The sequence below is a fragment of the Equus quagga genome, chromosome 7, assembly GCF_021613505.1.
Source record: "Equus quagga isolate Etosha38 chromosome 7, UCLA_HA_Equagga_1.0, whole genome shotgun sequence".
Classification (NCBI taxonomy): domain Eukaryota; kingdom Metazoa; phylum Chordata; class Mammalia; order Perissodactyla; family Equidae; genus Equus; species Equus quagga.
Window position 1 is genome coordinate 16,412,711 of NC_060273.1, and position 17,331 is coordinate 16,430,041.

Consider the following 17,331-nt stretch of genomic DNA (forward strand, 5'->3'; position numbering starts at 1 on the left):
TTCTAAAATTTATGTAGAAATACAGTGGGTAAGGAACAAGGTGGGAAGACTTCCTTTACAGGTATCAGAACAAGATAAAACTATAGTAATCGAGATAGCATCGGATTGACAAGAGGATATACAAATAGACCAATGGAATATAATAGAGAAATACGTTCACGAATATATAAGTATTCATAAATACGTTCATGACTATGTGGACAATTGACTTATGATAAAAATGGTAATACAGAGTAGTAGGGAAAGAGTGACCTTTTCCAAAAATAGTAAGAATTCAAATGGATATACATATGGGAATAAAAGAAACCTCACACCATTAAAGAAAATCAATTCCTGGTGCACGGGAGATTTGCATGTAAAACACAAAACAAAAAAGTCCCCCAAAAGATAGTGGAGGAGAATATCTTCATGATTCTGGGGTAGGGAAAGTTTTCTAAACAGAACAATAAACACAAAGGAAAAGAGTGATAAATTAGGGCTTTATTAAAATTAAGAACTGCTATTCTTCAAAAGATACCAGCAACCACATGCAAAGTGGAGGAAGACACACACAGATGTTAGCTCAGAGCTAATCTTCCTCAGCAAAAAAAAAGATACCACTAAGACTGAAAAGGCAAGACACAGACTGGGAGTGTTGATATGCAACACCTATAATCAACAATAAATATAGAAATAACTCCTACAAGTCGAAAAGAAAAAATAGTCAATCCAATATGAAAATGGACAAAGTATTTGAACAGGCTTGTCACAAAAAAAGGATAAAGAAAGATATGACAGATATGAAAATGTGTTCAATGAGATTAGTAATCCAGAGAAATGTAAATTAAAACCACAATGATTCCACTGCACACTCAACAAAATGGTTAAAATTTTATAAAATTATATCAATATTTTTATTCACTAAATGAAAAATATTCATTAAAATTCTCCTTTTTCTATATTGGCAAAAACATATGACCTTTACCTAAAATTTTAAGTGATTAATGCTGTCTTCTCTATCTCTACCTTTTAAGAAAGTCCAGTGAACGTTATACTGGGTCCTTCATAATTTATAACCTGATGATACAAGGGCATAAGTTTTCTTCTAGTTTCAAACACATGCTAGATTGAACTAAGATAAACTCCCTTTGTTTCAAACTAATAGAAATGCTGAAAGTGATGTCAGCATCATGGCAGCATGAGTTGTTCCGTTTTTCTTTCCCCTTCAATTTACAACTAGTCAGACATCTATAACCAAATAAAAAATGCCTCTACGCAGCACACCAGGACAACTGAGAGATCCATTCATCTGTGCACCCAAAAGTGGGTGGATTGGATTATGGAGGAGGCAGCAGAGGCAGGGAAGTGGTGGCAGAGGCTGATGGCAGAGAAGCAGGCAATGGCAGGAACCAGCAGTGGACCAGCAAGACCATACTGGCAGAGAAAATGGAGGGTGAAGGAGGTGAGTGGGGGTCTGCCTGGCCACATGTGCTGCAGTTGGAGAGACCCAGGGCTCTCTCTAAAGAGAGACCACAGTAACTAGGGGCAGGGAATGGGAAGAAGGTGGACAAAGAAAACTAGGAATCTGTTTCCTGCTGTCTGCCCTGGGATTCTGGCTAGAGGATCACCCACAGACCTCTAGGACTCCCCTGCCCCCGATTCAAGGATCCCCCTACCAAGCCATGGGCACACTTAAAGTCCCAGGTGCTAAGCACACATCTCCCCAACATGCCACCACCATCTTTTTTTCCCTCTACCAGTTTTGTGTGTGTGTGCACATGCTCCCAACCTTAGCAGCGAGTAAACTCTGGTAAGGCAAACCAAAAACTTGTGCTATAGCACCATATTCTGAAAAACACAAAGAAAGCTCCCAATTATCAATGTGTTGAACTGTTAGAATCAAAGTAAACAAAGCCTAACCTAAGTAAGAAAGGTGTTTGCTATTTCAAATGCAGCAGCAGAGGCACTTTTCATCAAACACGATGAGAAATCACAGTATCACCAAAAGAAAATGACAATTTTCCAGCAATTGAACCCAAAGACAGGGAATTGCAATCTAACTGATAAAGAATTCAAAATAGCTCTTATGAAGAAATTCATCAAGCTACAAGAAAACTCAGAAAGACAATACAATGATCTCAAGAATAAAATTAACGAACAGAAGGAGTACTTTACAAAAGAGACTGAAATTCAAAAAAGGAACCAAACAGGAATTATGGAGCAGAAGAACTCAATAAACAAAATGAAGAATGCACTAGAAAGCATTAGAAACAGAGCAGATTAGATGGAAGAGAGAACAAATGAGCTTGAGGATAGAAATTTAGAAATCATTCAGGTGAAAGAGGAGAGAGGACTAAGATTTTTTAAAAGTGAATAAACCCTGTGAAAACAATCAGACTCCATTAAACAAGCTAACATAAGATTAATAAGTATACCAGAAGGAGAAGTGAGGGAGAAGGGAGCAGAGAGCTTATTTAAAGGAATAATAGCTGAGAACTTCCCAAGCCTAGGGAAGGAACTGGATACACAATGGAAGCCAATAGAACACCTTATTATCTCAACGCAAAAAGACCTTCCTCAAGACAAATTGTATTAACACTGTCAAAAGTCAATGATAAAAAAAAAGAATTTTAAAGGCAGCCAGGGAAAAAACAAAGTAACCTACAAAGGAACCCTCTTTAGGTTATCAGCAGATTTCTCAGCAGAAACTCTATAGGCCAGGAAAGAGTAGAATGACATAATCAAAGCATTGAAGGTAAAAATTGCCAGCCAAGAATATTCCATCAGGCAAAGTTATCCTTCAGATGTGAAGGAGAAATACAGGCTTTCCCAGACAAACAAAAGCTGAAGGAGTTCATCACCACTAGACCTGCCTTACAAGAAATGTTAAAAGGAGCTCTTCAAGCTGAAATGAAAAGATGAAAGTACACAAAACTCTGATTAAGGTGATGAATAGACAATCAGAATCAGAATTAGAAAACTGTAACTCTTTTTGAGAATAGTATATTAAATGTAAATGGATTGAACTCACCAGTCAAAAGGCACAGAGTGGCTGGATGAATAAAAAAACAAGACCCAAATATATGCTGCTACAGGAGACTCATTTCAGCACTAAAGAGACACATAGGCTCAAAGTGGATATAGACCCAAGAGTGGAATAGCTGGGTCATATGATAATGTTATGTTTAATTTTTTAAGGAACTGCCACTATTCCATTTTACATTCCACCAGCAAAGTATGAGAATTCCAATTTCTCCATATCTTCATCAACACTTGCTATTGTCTTTCGATTCTAGCCATCTTAGTGGGTGTGTAGTGGTATGTCATTATAGTTTTGATTTGCATTCCCAGCTGACTAACGATGTTGCACATCTTTTTCTGTGCTTATTGGCCATTTGTATATCTTCTTTGAAGAAATAGCCACTCAGATACTTTGCTCATTTTTTAATCAAGTATTTGATTAATCAAGTAATTTTAATCAAGTACTTATTGAGTTATGACTTCTCTATATATTCGGGATACAAGTCCCTTATCAGACATATAATTTGCAAATATTTTTTCCCATTCCATGGGCTGTCTTTTCATTTTCTTAATGGTGTTCTTTGAAGCACAAAGGTTTTTAATTTTGATAAAATCAAAGTATCTATTTTTTCTTTTGTTGCTCATGCTTTTGCATCATATCTAAGACTCCTTTGTCAAATCCAAGGTTATGAAAATTTACCTATGTTTTCTCCTAAGAGTTGTACAGTTTTAGCTCTTATGTTAAAGCTTTTGATCCATTTTGAATTATTTTTGTATAAGGTATAAGGTAAGGATTCAACTCCATTCTTTTCATATGGATATCCAGTTTCCTCAGCACCATTTGTTGAAGAGACTGTTTTTTCTCCATTACTTGGTCTTATTACTCTTGTTGAAAATCAACTGACTGGAGCTGTAAGGGTTTATTCCCGGACTCTCAATTCTACTCCATTGATCTATATGTCTAGCCTTGTACCACTGGTGAAATCTATCAAACATTTAAGGAAGAATTAACACAATCCTTTTCTAAGCCACACGATTCTCTTATTGGAACAATTGAACGGGTCCTGAATGATGGAGAAAGCAAGAGCAACTGCAACAAGAATTCTTTAAGCAGGTGAGCGATAACTGAAAACCTATTCCACTGTAAACAAAATTCATCTGATCTATAAGCATTTGAGAGCTTTAAAATGTCATACAAGGTTGTGGATTACTGTAGAATACTGACAGCTGCTTTATTCTGAAACTTACTACACATCCTCCAAAAATCACACAGATCAAAAAGGAGAGGGGGAAGAAACATTCATAACACACCTACAACATAACTAGGAAACAGAATACCACAACCGTCAAAGCGTAAATAGGAAACTACAGAGCCAAATTCAGCAGAGCCAACTGCTGAGCTATACCAGTGAAAGAGGCAGACACAAGCTTCTCAGAGAAGGGTCTAAGTATGACAGAACACAGATAAAACTACCTCCAAACAGAGAAAGTGACACCAAAAGGAGAAAATGCCAAGGAATAGCTCTGGACCTGGCATATCAAAACTCTGGATACTGGGGAAATTAAGAGAAAAGGACTTGAAAGTGTGTGGAACCTGAGATACTAGTGTTTGGAAAACACAATTTGTGATGGGGTAGAGGGGCATGTAGAAAGGCCACACTTGGAGATTTGATGGCAAAAATGGGAAAAAGAGGAGAAAGAGGTGGAAATTAAAGGATCTCTAGAAAGAAAAGAAACACACAAAATCAGAAAATACATCAACCTCTACCCCACCATAATAAAGAGCTGCATCAACTTTAAAAACTAAGTTTAACTATACAAACAAGAAAGAGTGTTGGAGAACTAAGAAATCTAGTAGGTTAACCAACACTCTCAACCTTGACTATATACAACTTTTATTCCTGATTCAGAAAAAATAAGACATTAAAAAATGAACAGAATCCTCAGTAGACAAAGCAATCCTGAGGAAGAAAAACAAACCTGGAGGCATCACACTTGCTGATTTTAAGCTTTATTACAAAGCTATAATAATCAAAACAGTATGATACTGCCACAAAAGACACAAAGATCAATGAAACAGAATCAAGAGCCCAGAAATAAACCCATGCATACACAGTCAACTAATATTTGACAAGGGAGCCAAGAAAACTCAATGAGGAAAAGATAGCCTTTTCAATAAATGGTGTAAGGAAAACTGGATATTCACATGCAAAAGAATAAAACTGAACCCCTATCTTACACCATTCACAAAAATAAACTCAAAATGGATTAAAGACTTAAATCTAAGACCTAAAACCATAAAACTCATAGAAAACAATAGGGGGAAAAGCTACTTATTGGTCTTTGCTATGATTTTTTGGACACAACACCTAAAGAACAAGCAACAAAATCAAAAATAAACAAGCGAAACTACATCAAACTAAAAAGCTTCTATATAGCGAAATAAGTGATCAACAAAATGGAATGGCAACCTGTGGAATGGGAGAAAATATGTGCATCTAATAAGGGATTAATATCCAAAAAAATATGAGGAACTCATACAACCTGCCAGCAAAAATAATAATAATAATAATCCAATTAAAAAATGGCCAAAGGACCTGAATAGACATTTTTCCAAAGAAGATATTCAAATGGCAAACAGATACATGAAAAGATGTTCAACACCACTCATCATTGGGGAAATGCAAATCAAAACCACAATATGACATCACTTCACACCTGTTAGAAGGACTATTATTGAAAAGACAAGAGACAACAAATGCTGGTGAGGATGTGACAACCCTTGTACGCTGTGGCAGGAATATAAACCTGTACAGTGACTACGGAAAACAGTATGGAGGTTTCTCAAAAAATTAAAACTAGAACTACCATAAGATCCAGCAATCCCACCTCTTCGTATATATCTGAAGGAAACTAAACCACTATCTCACAGATATATCTGCACATCCATGTTCACTGCAGCATTATTTACAATAGCCAAGACATGGAAACAACCTAAATGTCTGTCAATAGATGAATGGATAAAGAAAATGTATACATACATATACAATGAAATATTGTTTAGCCATAAAAGAGAAGGAAATCCTGCCATTTGCAACAAGACAGATAGACCTTGAGAGTATTACACTAAGTGACATACGCCAGACAGAGAAAGATAAATACTGTATGATGTCACTTATATGTGGAATCTAAGAAAAGAGCAAACTCATAGAAACAGAACTGATTGGCTGTTGCCAGAGATGTGGGGTAGAGGGTGAGGGAAATGGGTGAAAGTAGTCAAAAGCTACAAACTTCCAGTTATAAGATAAATAAATTCTGCGGATGCAACATACAGCAAGGTAACTATAGTTAACAATGCTGTATTGTATATTTAAAGTTGCTAAGAGAGTAGATCTTGAAAGTTCTCATAACAAGAAAAGAAAAAAATTTGTAACTATGTGAGGTGATAGATGTGAACTAAACTTATTATGGTAATCATTTTTCAATATATATACATATCAAATCATTATGCTGTACATCTTAAACTTATGCAATGGTATATGTCAATTACATTTCAATCAAACTGGAAAAAAATTAATTAAAAGAACAGAAAATAGCATATGACATCCATAGAAAACTACTTAAAAAAACAGATAATGAGAATCAAAGCATTTCAACTGTTGAAAATTCTCTCCCACTCTATCTTGAAAATATTTCACAGAGCAGAAGAAAACTGATGCCACACTCCAACCTGAACTAAAAATCCTGAAACAAGTATTTGCAGACATGATAAAACACCTCAAATAAGAAATCCGAAAACTCTGCACAGATATAGACCAGAAAAAAAAAAAACAGGAAGAAGTAAAACAAAAGTTGGCTGAATTTCAGAGATTTAAGAAAAAGACAAGAATCACCCTAGAAAGGAAGACCAAAGTATATGGTGCCCTAAATGAATAGATTTGACTGAAAAAGATAATAAGAGTAATTGAGAAGATAAATGAAAATAGCAAAGAGCATAAAAACAAAATAAAGAGATAAAAGAATCAGAGAAAGTGACTGGTACGGAAAAAAGCCAAAAATATGCAACATATGAAAAACATGTCCATAAAAAAAGACAACAGACAAGCTGTTCAATGGAGCAAAAATAATATTTAAAATATAATCTAAGGAAACTTCCAGAAATAAGACACTAAGTCACTTACAAAGCAAAACAAATTAGGTTGGCATCAGACTTCTCAATTACAACATACAAAGGAAGATAATAAAGGGACAGCATTTTTGAGAAAGGAAATAGGAGCCTAGGATTTTATATCCAGCCAAGCGAAAGCTACAGAAAAACAGTTTAATACACACAGAAACCCATGAAACATTATACTCATAAGTCCTCAGAAAACAAGTATTAAAAGATGAGCTTCATTCAACTGTAATATACTACTGGGAAGAAAAACTAAATTAAAAAAGAGTGTATTTAGATCCATGCACGTCTAGGGCAGGAGCGAGAACACAACAGAGGAGCGACGGTGGAAACAGGTGACCAGAACCCTACCTAAACCCCCTGCAATTACTCCTAAACGCAGAGGGAAACTTTGGAGTTGCACACCTGAGCCCGCGGGGAGAGTCTCTCCCCGCCATTGGCGGGGGGATCCAGCCTGGTGCTCGGGGCGCCCGGAGGGTCCCAGAGAGAGACACGGAGGGCACGGAGATCTCCCAGCTGCCGTTGCCTGCCCCGTGGGACTAGGGATTGCCGGAGATCTCAGAGAGGACCGGGGCGGGGGGAATTTTCAAAGGCCGGTCCTGCGACCCGGAGGGGAAGCGCCGGAGCTCCGCCCGGGCAGCAGACAAAACTCTCTGTCTGCCATTAGCAGAGGGGCCACGCCCAGCATTCACGGCTCCGGCAGAGGCCAGGAGAGAAGCCCTGAGGGCGGGGCGACCCCCAGCTGCCGTTGCCCGCCCCGTGGGTCTAGGGATTGCCGGAGATCTTGGAGAGGACCGGGGCGGGGGGAACTTTCAAAAGGCCAGTCCTGCGACCCGGAGGGGAAGTGCCGGAGCTCCGCCCGGGCAGCAGACAAAACTCTCTGTCTGCCGTTAGCAGAGGGGCCACGCCCAGCATTCACGGCTCCGGGAGAGGCCCAGAGAGAATCCCAGAGGGCGGGGCGACCCCCAGCTGCCGTTGCCCACCCCGTGAGGCTAGGGATTGCCGGAGATCTCGGAGAGGACCGGGGCCGGGGGAAGTTTCAAAGGCCGGTTCTGCGACCCGGAGGGGAAGCGCCAGAGCTCCGCCCGGGCAGCAGACAAAACTCCCTGTCTGCCATTGGCAGAGGGGCCACGCCCAGCATTCACGGCTCCGGCAGAGGCCAGGAGAGAAGCCCTGAGGGCGGGGCGACCCCCAGCTGCCGTTGCCCGCCCCGTGGGTCTAGGGATTGCCGGAGATCTCGGAGAGGACCGGGGCGGGGGGAACTTTCAAAGGCCGGTCCTGCGACCCGGAGGGGAAGCGCCGGGGCTCCGCCCGGGCAGCAGACAAAACTCTCTGTCTGCCGTTAGCAGAGGGGCCACGCTGAGCATTCACGGCTCCGGGAGAGGCCCGGAGAGAATCCCAGAGGGCGGGGCGACCCCCAGCTGCCGTTGCCCACCCCGTGAGGCTAGGGATTGCTGGAGATCTCAGAGAGGACTGGGGCTGGAGAGAGTTCCAGAGACCCAGCTTAGTAGCCTAGGGGGAAACCCTACAGGCTCACAGCAGCCTTAGGGAAAGCCTCTGCACAGCACCAGTAGAAGGCACCCAGCCGCCAGCCACAAGGCTGGAAGACCCCAGGGCAAAAGCAGCATAGCTAGGTGTACTAACCACAGACTGTAGAAGATGCCAATAGCTCTCCTGCGACCTATAGAGGACAAGTGAGATTTGGTGGGTGCCGACAGCAACGGAGCGACAAATATAAGTGATCCCACCCCTGGCTGCTGGAAAAGCCCATAACACCGTTGCAGACCCCAAGGAGAGAGCACATCTAGGTGGGCTGCAACAGTAGGCACCTGCAGCCTGAAGCCCCCCTGTGACGGCCCCCACGGCAGAGGAGGGAATCCAAAGGGCCACTGTGGCTACGAAGAGGGGCCCAGGCCCAGTTAGCAACTACGGACAGGGTTCCTGGTTGGTGAAATATAAACAGCTGCTCCTCCCACCGCAGCAGCTGAAACAAGTGAAAGGAGCAACTAAACTCTATCTCCATGCGGAGGCACAAATCAACAACATCAAGCAATATGAAAAAATACATTAAATCTCCAGAACAGAAAGAAAGCAACAAATACACAGAAAACAATCCCAAAGAAAATGAGATGTATAACCTAAATGACGATGACTTCAAAACAGCCATCATTAAGATTCTCAATGAGTTAAGAGAGAATTCTGACCCACAACTCAACGAGTTCAGGAGCTATGTCACAAAAGAGTTTGATACGATAAAGAAGAACCAAACAGAAATATTGGAAATGAAGAACACAATAGAGGAGATTAAGAAAAATCTAGATGCTCTGAACAGTAGGGTCAATAATATGGAGGAAAGAATTAGCAATTTGGAAGATGGCAATATAGAATTGTTGCAGGCAGAGGAGGAGAGAGAAGCAAGACTTAAAAGAAATGAAGAAACTCTCCGAGAATTATCAGACACAATTAGGAGATGCAACGTAAGGATTATAGGTATACCAGAGGGAGAAGAGAAGGAGAAAGGGGCAGAAAACCTATTCAAAGAAATAATGGCTGAGAACTTCCCAAATCTGGTGAGGGAGATGGATCTTCAGGTGACAGAAGCCAATAGATCTCCAAACTTTATCAATGCAAGAAGACCAACTCCACGGCATATAGTAGTGAAGCTAGCAAAAGTCAACGACAAGGAGAAAATATTAAGGACAGCCAGGCAAAAGAAACTAACCTACAAAGGAACCCCCATCAGGCTATCAGCAGATTTCTCAGCAGAAACTTTACAGGCTAGAAGAGAGTGGAATGATATATTCAAAAATCTGAAGGACAAAAATCTACAGCCGAGAATTCTCTACCCAGCTAAAATATCCTTCAAATACGATGGAGAAATAAAAACTTTCCCAGATAAACAAAAATTAAGGGAGTTCATTGCCACAAAACCTCCTCTTCAGGAAATCCTCAGGAAAACCCTCATTCCTGAAAAATCCAAAAAAGGAAAGGGGCTACAAAACCAAGAGCAGAGGAGATAAGTAGAAGGACAACAACAGAGAGTAGCAGCTCTACATCAGAACAGATTAAACCATGGGACGAGAAACAAAGGTAACTGAAAAAAACCGGAAAACAAGACACAAAATGGGAGTGGTAGGCCCCCACGTCTCAATAATCACTCTAAATGTAAATGGATTGAACTCCCCAATCAAAAGACACAGAGTGGCAGGATGGATCAAAGAACAAGATCCAACAATATGCTGCCTCCAGGAAACACACCTCAGCCCCAAAGACAAACACAGACTCAGAGTGAAGGGATGGAGAACAATACTCCAAGCTAATAATGAACAAAAGAAAGCAGGTGTCGCTATACTAATATCAGACAAGGTAGATTTCAAAGCAAAACAGATAAAGAAAGATAAAGAGGGACAGTATATAATGATAAAAGGGACTCTCCACCAAGAAGACATAACACTTATAAATATATACGCACCCAACACAGGAGCACCAAAATTTGTAAAGCAACTCTTAATAGAACTAAAAGAAGACATCAACAACAATACAATAATAGTAGGGGACCTCAACACACCATTAACACCAATGGACAGAACATCCAGACAGAAAATCAACAAGGAAATAATAGAATTAAATGAAAAATTAGACCAGATGGACTTAATAGATATATATAGAACACTTCATCCAAAAACAGCAGGTTACACATTCTTCTCAAGTGCACATGGAACATTCTCAAGGATTGACCATATTTTGGGAACCAAAGCAAACATCAATAAATACAAGAGAGTTGAAATAATATCAAGCATCTTTTCTGATCATAACGCTATTAAACTAGAAATCAACTACAAGAAAAAAGCAGAGAAAGGTGCAAAAATGTGGAGACTAAACAACACGCTTCTCAACAAACAATGGATCATTGAAGAAATTAAAGAAGAAATCAAATATTATCTGGAGACAAATGAAAATGAGAACACGACATACCAAATCATTTGGGATGCAGCAAAAGCAGTCCTAAGAGGGAAATTCATCGCAATACAGGCTCACCTCACTAAACAAGAAAAAGCTCACATAAGCAACCTCAAACGACACCTAACAGAACTAGAAAAAGAAGAACAAACAAAGCCCAGAGTCAGTAGAAGGAGGGAAATCATAAAAATAAGAGCAGAAATAAACGATATTGAAACAAAAAAGACAATAGAAAGGATCAATGAAACAAAGAGTTGGTTCTTCGAAAGAATTAACAAAATTGACAAACCCCTAGCCAGACTCACCAAGAAAAGAAGAGAGAAAGCGCAAATTAATAAAATCAGGAATGACAGAGGAGAAATCACAACAGATACCAATGAAATACAAGAGATCATAAGAGAATACTATGAAAAACTATATGCCAACAAATTGAACAACTTGGAAGAAATGGACAAATTCCTAGACTCCTACAATCTCCCCAAACTGAATCAGGAAGAAATGGAGAATCTGAATAGACCAATCACAAGTAAGGAAATAGAAACGGTAATCAAAAACCTCCCCAAAAACAAGAGTCCAGGACCAGACGGCTTCTCTGGAGAATTCTACCAAACATTCAAAGAAGACTTAATACCTATTCTCCTCAAACTGTTCCAGAAAATTGAGAAAGATGGAGAACTCCCTAACACATTCTATGAAGCCAACATCACTCTGATCCCCAAACCTGACAAGGACAACACAAAGAAGGAGAACTACAGGCCGATATCACTGATGAACATAGATGCAAAAATCCTCAACAAAATTTTGGCAAACCGATTACAGCAATACATCAAAAAGATTATACACCATGATCAAGTGGGATTTATACCAGGGACACAGGGATGGTTCAACATCCGCAAGTCAATCAACGTGATACACTACATCAACAAAATGAAAAACAAAAACCACATGATCATCTCAATAGACGCAGAAAAAGCATTCGACAAGATCCAACACCCATTTATGATAAAAACCCTCAGTAAAATGGGTATAGAAGGAAAGTACCTCAACATAATAAAGGCCATATATGATAGACCCACAGCCAACATCATACTCAATGGACAAAAGCTGAAAGCCATCCCTCTGAGGACAGGAACAAGACAAGGGTGCCCACTTTCACCACTCCTATTCAACATAGTACTGGAGGTGCTGGCCAGAGCAATTCGGCAGGAAAAAAAAATAAAAGGAATCCAAATAGGTAACGAAGAAGTAAAACTCGCGTTGTTTGCAGACGACATGATCTTATACATAGAAAACCCCAAAGAATCCACAGAAAAACTATTAGAAATAATCAACAACTACAGCAAAGTAGCAGGGTATAAAATTAACGTGCATAAATCAGTAGCATTTCTATACACTAACAATAAACTAACAGAAAAAGAACTCAAGAACTCTATCCCATTCACAATCGCAACGAAAAGAATAAAATACCTTGGGATAAACTTAACCAAGGAAGTGAAGGATCTATACAATGAAAACTACAAGACTTTCTTGAAAGAAATTGACGATGACATAAAGAGATGGAAAGACATTCCTTGCACATGGATTGGAAGAATAAACATAGTTAAAATGTCCATACTACCTAAAGCAATATACAGATTCAATGCTATCCCAATCAGAATCCCAAGAACATTCTTCACAGAAATTGAACAAACAATCCTAAAATTCATATGGGGGAACAAAAGACCACGAATTGCTAAAGCAATCTTGAGCAAGAAAAACAAAGCCGGCGGAATCACAATCCCCGATTTCAAAACATACTACAAAGCTACAGTGATCAAAACAGCATGGTACTGGTACAAAAACAGGTCCACAGATCAATGGAACAGAATTGAAAGCCCAGAGATAAAACCACACATCTATGGACAGCTAATCTTCGACAAAGGAGCAGAGGGCCTACAATGGAGAAAAGAAAGTCTCTTCAACAAATGGTGCTGGGAAAACTGGACAGCCACATGCAAAAGATTGAAAATCGACCATTCTTTTTCACCACACACCAAAATAAACTCAAAATGGATCAAAGACCTAAAGATTAGGCCTGAGACAATAAGTCTTTTGGAAGAGAATATAGGCAGTACACTCTTTGACATCAGTTTCAAAAGAATCTTTTCGGACACTGTAACTCCTCAGTTGAGGGAAACAATAGAAAGAATAAACAAATGGGACTTCATCAGACTAAAGAGCTTCTTCAAGGCAAGGGAAAACAGAATTGAAACAAAGAAACAGCTCACTAATTGGGAAAAAATATTTACAAGCCACTTATCCGACAAAGGGTTAATCTCCATAATATACAAAGAACTCACACTGCTTAACAACAAAAAACAAACAACCCGATCAAAAAATGGGCAGAGGACATGAACAGACATTTCTCAAAAGAAGATATGAATATGGCCAATAGACACATGAAAAGATGTTCATCATCGCTAATCATCAGGGAAATGCAAATCAAAACTACACTAAGATATCACCTTACCCCCGTTAGATTGGCAAAAACATCCAAAACCAAGAACGACAAATGTTGGAGAGGTTGTGGAGAAAGAGGAACCCTCATACACTGTTGGTGGGAATGCAAACTGGTACAGCCACTATGGAAAACAGTATGGAGATTTCTCAAAAAGTTAAAAATAGAAATACCCTATGACCCAGCCATCCCATTACTGGGTATCTATCCTAAGAACCTGATATCAGATATCTCAAGAGTCCGTTGCACCCCTATGTTCATCGCAGCATTATTTACAACAGCCAAGACGTGGAACCAGCCTACATGCCCAGAAACTGATGATTGGATAAAGAAGATGTGGTATATATACACAATGGAATACTACTCAGCCATAAAAAAAGACGAAATTGGCCCATTCACAACAATGTGGATGGACCTCGAGGGCATTATGTTAAGCGAAATAAGTCAGTCAGAGAAAGACGAACTCTATATGACTCCACTCATAGGTGGAAATTAGTATATTGAGAAGGAGATCTGATCGGTGGTTACCAGGGAAAAGGGGGGGTGGGGGGAGGGTACGGAGGGGGAAGTGGTGTACCCACAACATGACTAACAAAAATGTACAACTGAAATTTCACAAGCTTGTAATCCATCATAACATTAATAAAAAAAAAATAAAAAGAGTGTATTTAGTATGCTCTTGTATAAGAAAGGAGAGCAAAAAATACATATAGAAAACATATAGGTATAGGCGCACATATACATAATTACATGCAGAAGCAATATTTATACCAAAAGAAACACAAAAAGGATAACTGATAACCAGACACTGATACCATCAGTTACCTACAGGGGATGGATGAGAACAGGTTAGAAGGAATAGTGAAGATAATGTCAGTTAATTATCCGTTTTAATAAAGGTTTGTCTTTTGTACAATGTTAATCTTTTACATGCTCAAAAAATAAAATTAAATCAAAACAGAGGTGTATAATAACTATAACAATAAGAAAACAAATGAATCCTAAATAGATATTAAATTAATAACATAACCACAAGAAGAAAGAAAATTAATTAACCTAAGTAAATTTTAAACACAGTATGCTGACACATATCCCTAATGGAATATAGTCTAAAGAGAAAAAGAACTACAAAGAAATCTTAAATTTTACTTATAAGTTTACTAAGGGTAGTACTATGTATATAAGTAATTTAGAAATATTTTTCTGTAAGATTGGGCAAATGAGCATATTGATGCTGCTAGAAAGTAGGGTTCTGTGAAAGAAGGGAGGTACAAATACGTAAAGGGAGAAGGAAGGCAAGAGGCTTACAGTGTTGGGTTGGAATACACAGTTATCAATATAAAATCATGATTTAAAAAAATCCTACATCTGTCCACTATAAGAGTCTAAGAGCAAAAAGATCCCAGTAGTAAGGAGTACATCTAGTACTCAGATCTTAGTTTCTTAACACCATCCCCAACAAGGACGAACCAAGACTCCTTGACTGATTTAATTGAGTTCTGGGGCAAAGAAAACACAAGGTCAGCCTGAACATTTAGTTCTGTTAGAAAGTAAGAAAGTGCTCAAAAACCGACAGAGAAACATGAAAAGGACATTGTTTGGGAAAAACCTATTGGCTAAATCTGGGACAACTTTAGCATCAAAAATCATCATCATCATCATCATCATCATCATCATCATCATCATCATCTTCCTCATCATCAAAGGACTGCAATCATTCAAATTATGTTCTCCAATCATAATGGAGTAAAGTTACATCCAATCACAAAACTAGAAAAATTCCAATTGCATGGAAATTAGGCAATACACTCTCAATAACTCATGAAACAAAGAACTCAAAACAGACTAAGCTCTAAATATACATATAAAATTTCTTAACACAATATCATCAAATAAAATTCACAGAATAAATCCAACTAAATGGAGTTTATTCTAGTATGCAATAATGCTTCAACAGTTGAAAAATCATTGTTAACAAAAATGAGAAAAATTCTATGGCCATCTTAGATACAGAAAAGACATTTCACAAAATTTAACATCAATTCAAGATTTTTAAACATCTGTTAGCAAAGTAGGAATAGAAAGAAGCTATCTAAATCTCATAAAGAACATCTACAAAGCACTTAAAAAACATGATGCTCAATGGTGAAATATCGAAAAACTTTCTCTAGAGACAGGGAACAAGACAAGGATGCCTTTATCAGTTACTTCATATCAAAAGATGTAACATACCAAGTGTTGGTGAAGATGTGGAGTAACTGAAACTCTCATACATTTCTGGTAGAAAAGTAAATATATTTGCAAAATTGTGTCATAGTATCTAGTAAACCTAAATAGATACATCCTCCATGACCCAACAGTTTCATTCATAGTTATAACCTGGTTATACACCAAATAGGAAGGTATATATACATTTATCAAAGGTACATATAAAAATGTTCATAACAGAACTACCCATAATAGCCAAAATCTGGAATCTCCCAAAATGTCCATCAATAACAAATGGATAAATAAATTGTAGAATAATAGATTAATGGGATAGTCTAAGGAAAATGAATGATTTACAATCTCACACCACCATTTGGGTGAATCTTGGAAATATAATGCTAAGTGAAAGCAGACACACACAAACTATATAACATATACTGTATGTTATACAGTATGCTATAACGGGACCAGTGAATGACTCCATCTATACAAGTTGTAAAGCAAGCAAAACTAGTCTATGGTCTTAGATATCAGAAATAAAAGTTAAACTTGGGGGAGTCCTAACTTCAAGTTGGCACAAGGGGGGCTTCTAAGATGCTGGAAATGTTCTGACTGGAATTACAGATTCTTTATTAACTGCAAAGAGAAAAACAGTGCCTTGACAATGGAAAGTCTGATGGAGAGCCATCTTAATGAAATGAGCAAACGCGATATCACCAATTATGGAAGAAACTGGTAATGTGTTTCCTAATGTGATTCACTAGGATGATCCTATAAGAAAGATATAATATTATTGACACAAATGTTCAAACTGAAACTAAACTTGAGGAAACAATTAGACAAATACAAATTAAGAAACAGTCTGCAAGATAATTGGCCTGATCTCTTTAAAAATGTCAATGTCATTAAAGAAAACAGTAACAGTGTAAGGTAGTGTTCTAAGTCAGGGGTCAGCAAATTATGTCCTGTGCAGGTCACATCTATCCAACAGTCTGCTCTGGTATGGGCCAGTGAGCTATGAATGGTTTTTACATTTCTAAGGATTCTAAAAAAAAGAATAGTCAATGGAGACCTAAATAGCCCAAAAAACCTAAAATATGTACTATCCGGCACTTTATAGAAAAGTTTCCTGATCCCAGTGAAGATTTTAAAAAAACAAACAACACGATCAAAAAAATGGGCAGAGGACATGAACAGACATTTTTCAAAGGAAGATATACAGAAAGCCAATAGGCACAAGAAAAGATGCTCAACATCACTAATCATTAGTGAAATGCAAATCAAAACTTCAATGAGATATCACCTTACACCAGTCAGAATGGCTGTAATTACCAAGACCAAAAACAACAAATATTGGAGAGGATGTGGAGAAAAGGGAATGCTCATACACTGCTGGTGGGAATGCAAACAAGTGCAGCCACTATTGATACAGACCCTGGTATCAGTTTCCCCACGTTAAACCCAGCATATATGGGGTCAAAACCAAAACACT

At 38.5% G+C, this 17,331-nt stretch overlaps 1 protein-coding gene across 1 annotated transcript in view; it reads right to left on the reverse strand.

Annotated features, from left to right (window-relative positions):
- The window catches only part of LOC124241987 (phospholipid-transporting ATPase ABCA3-like), a 211,595-nt gene that overhangs the window by 178,957 nt on the left and 15,307 nt on the right, over positions 1–17,331 (reverse strand). The window lies entirely within an intron of this gene.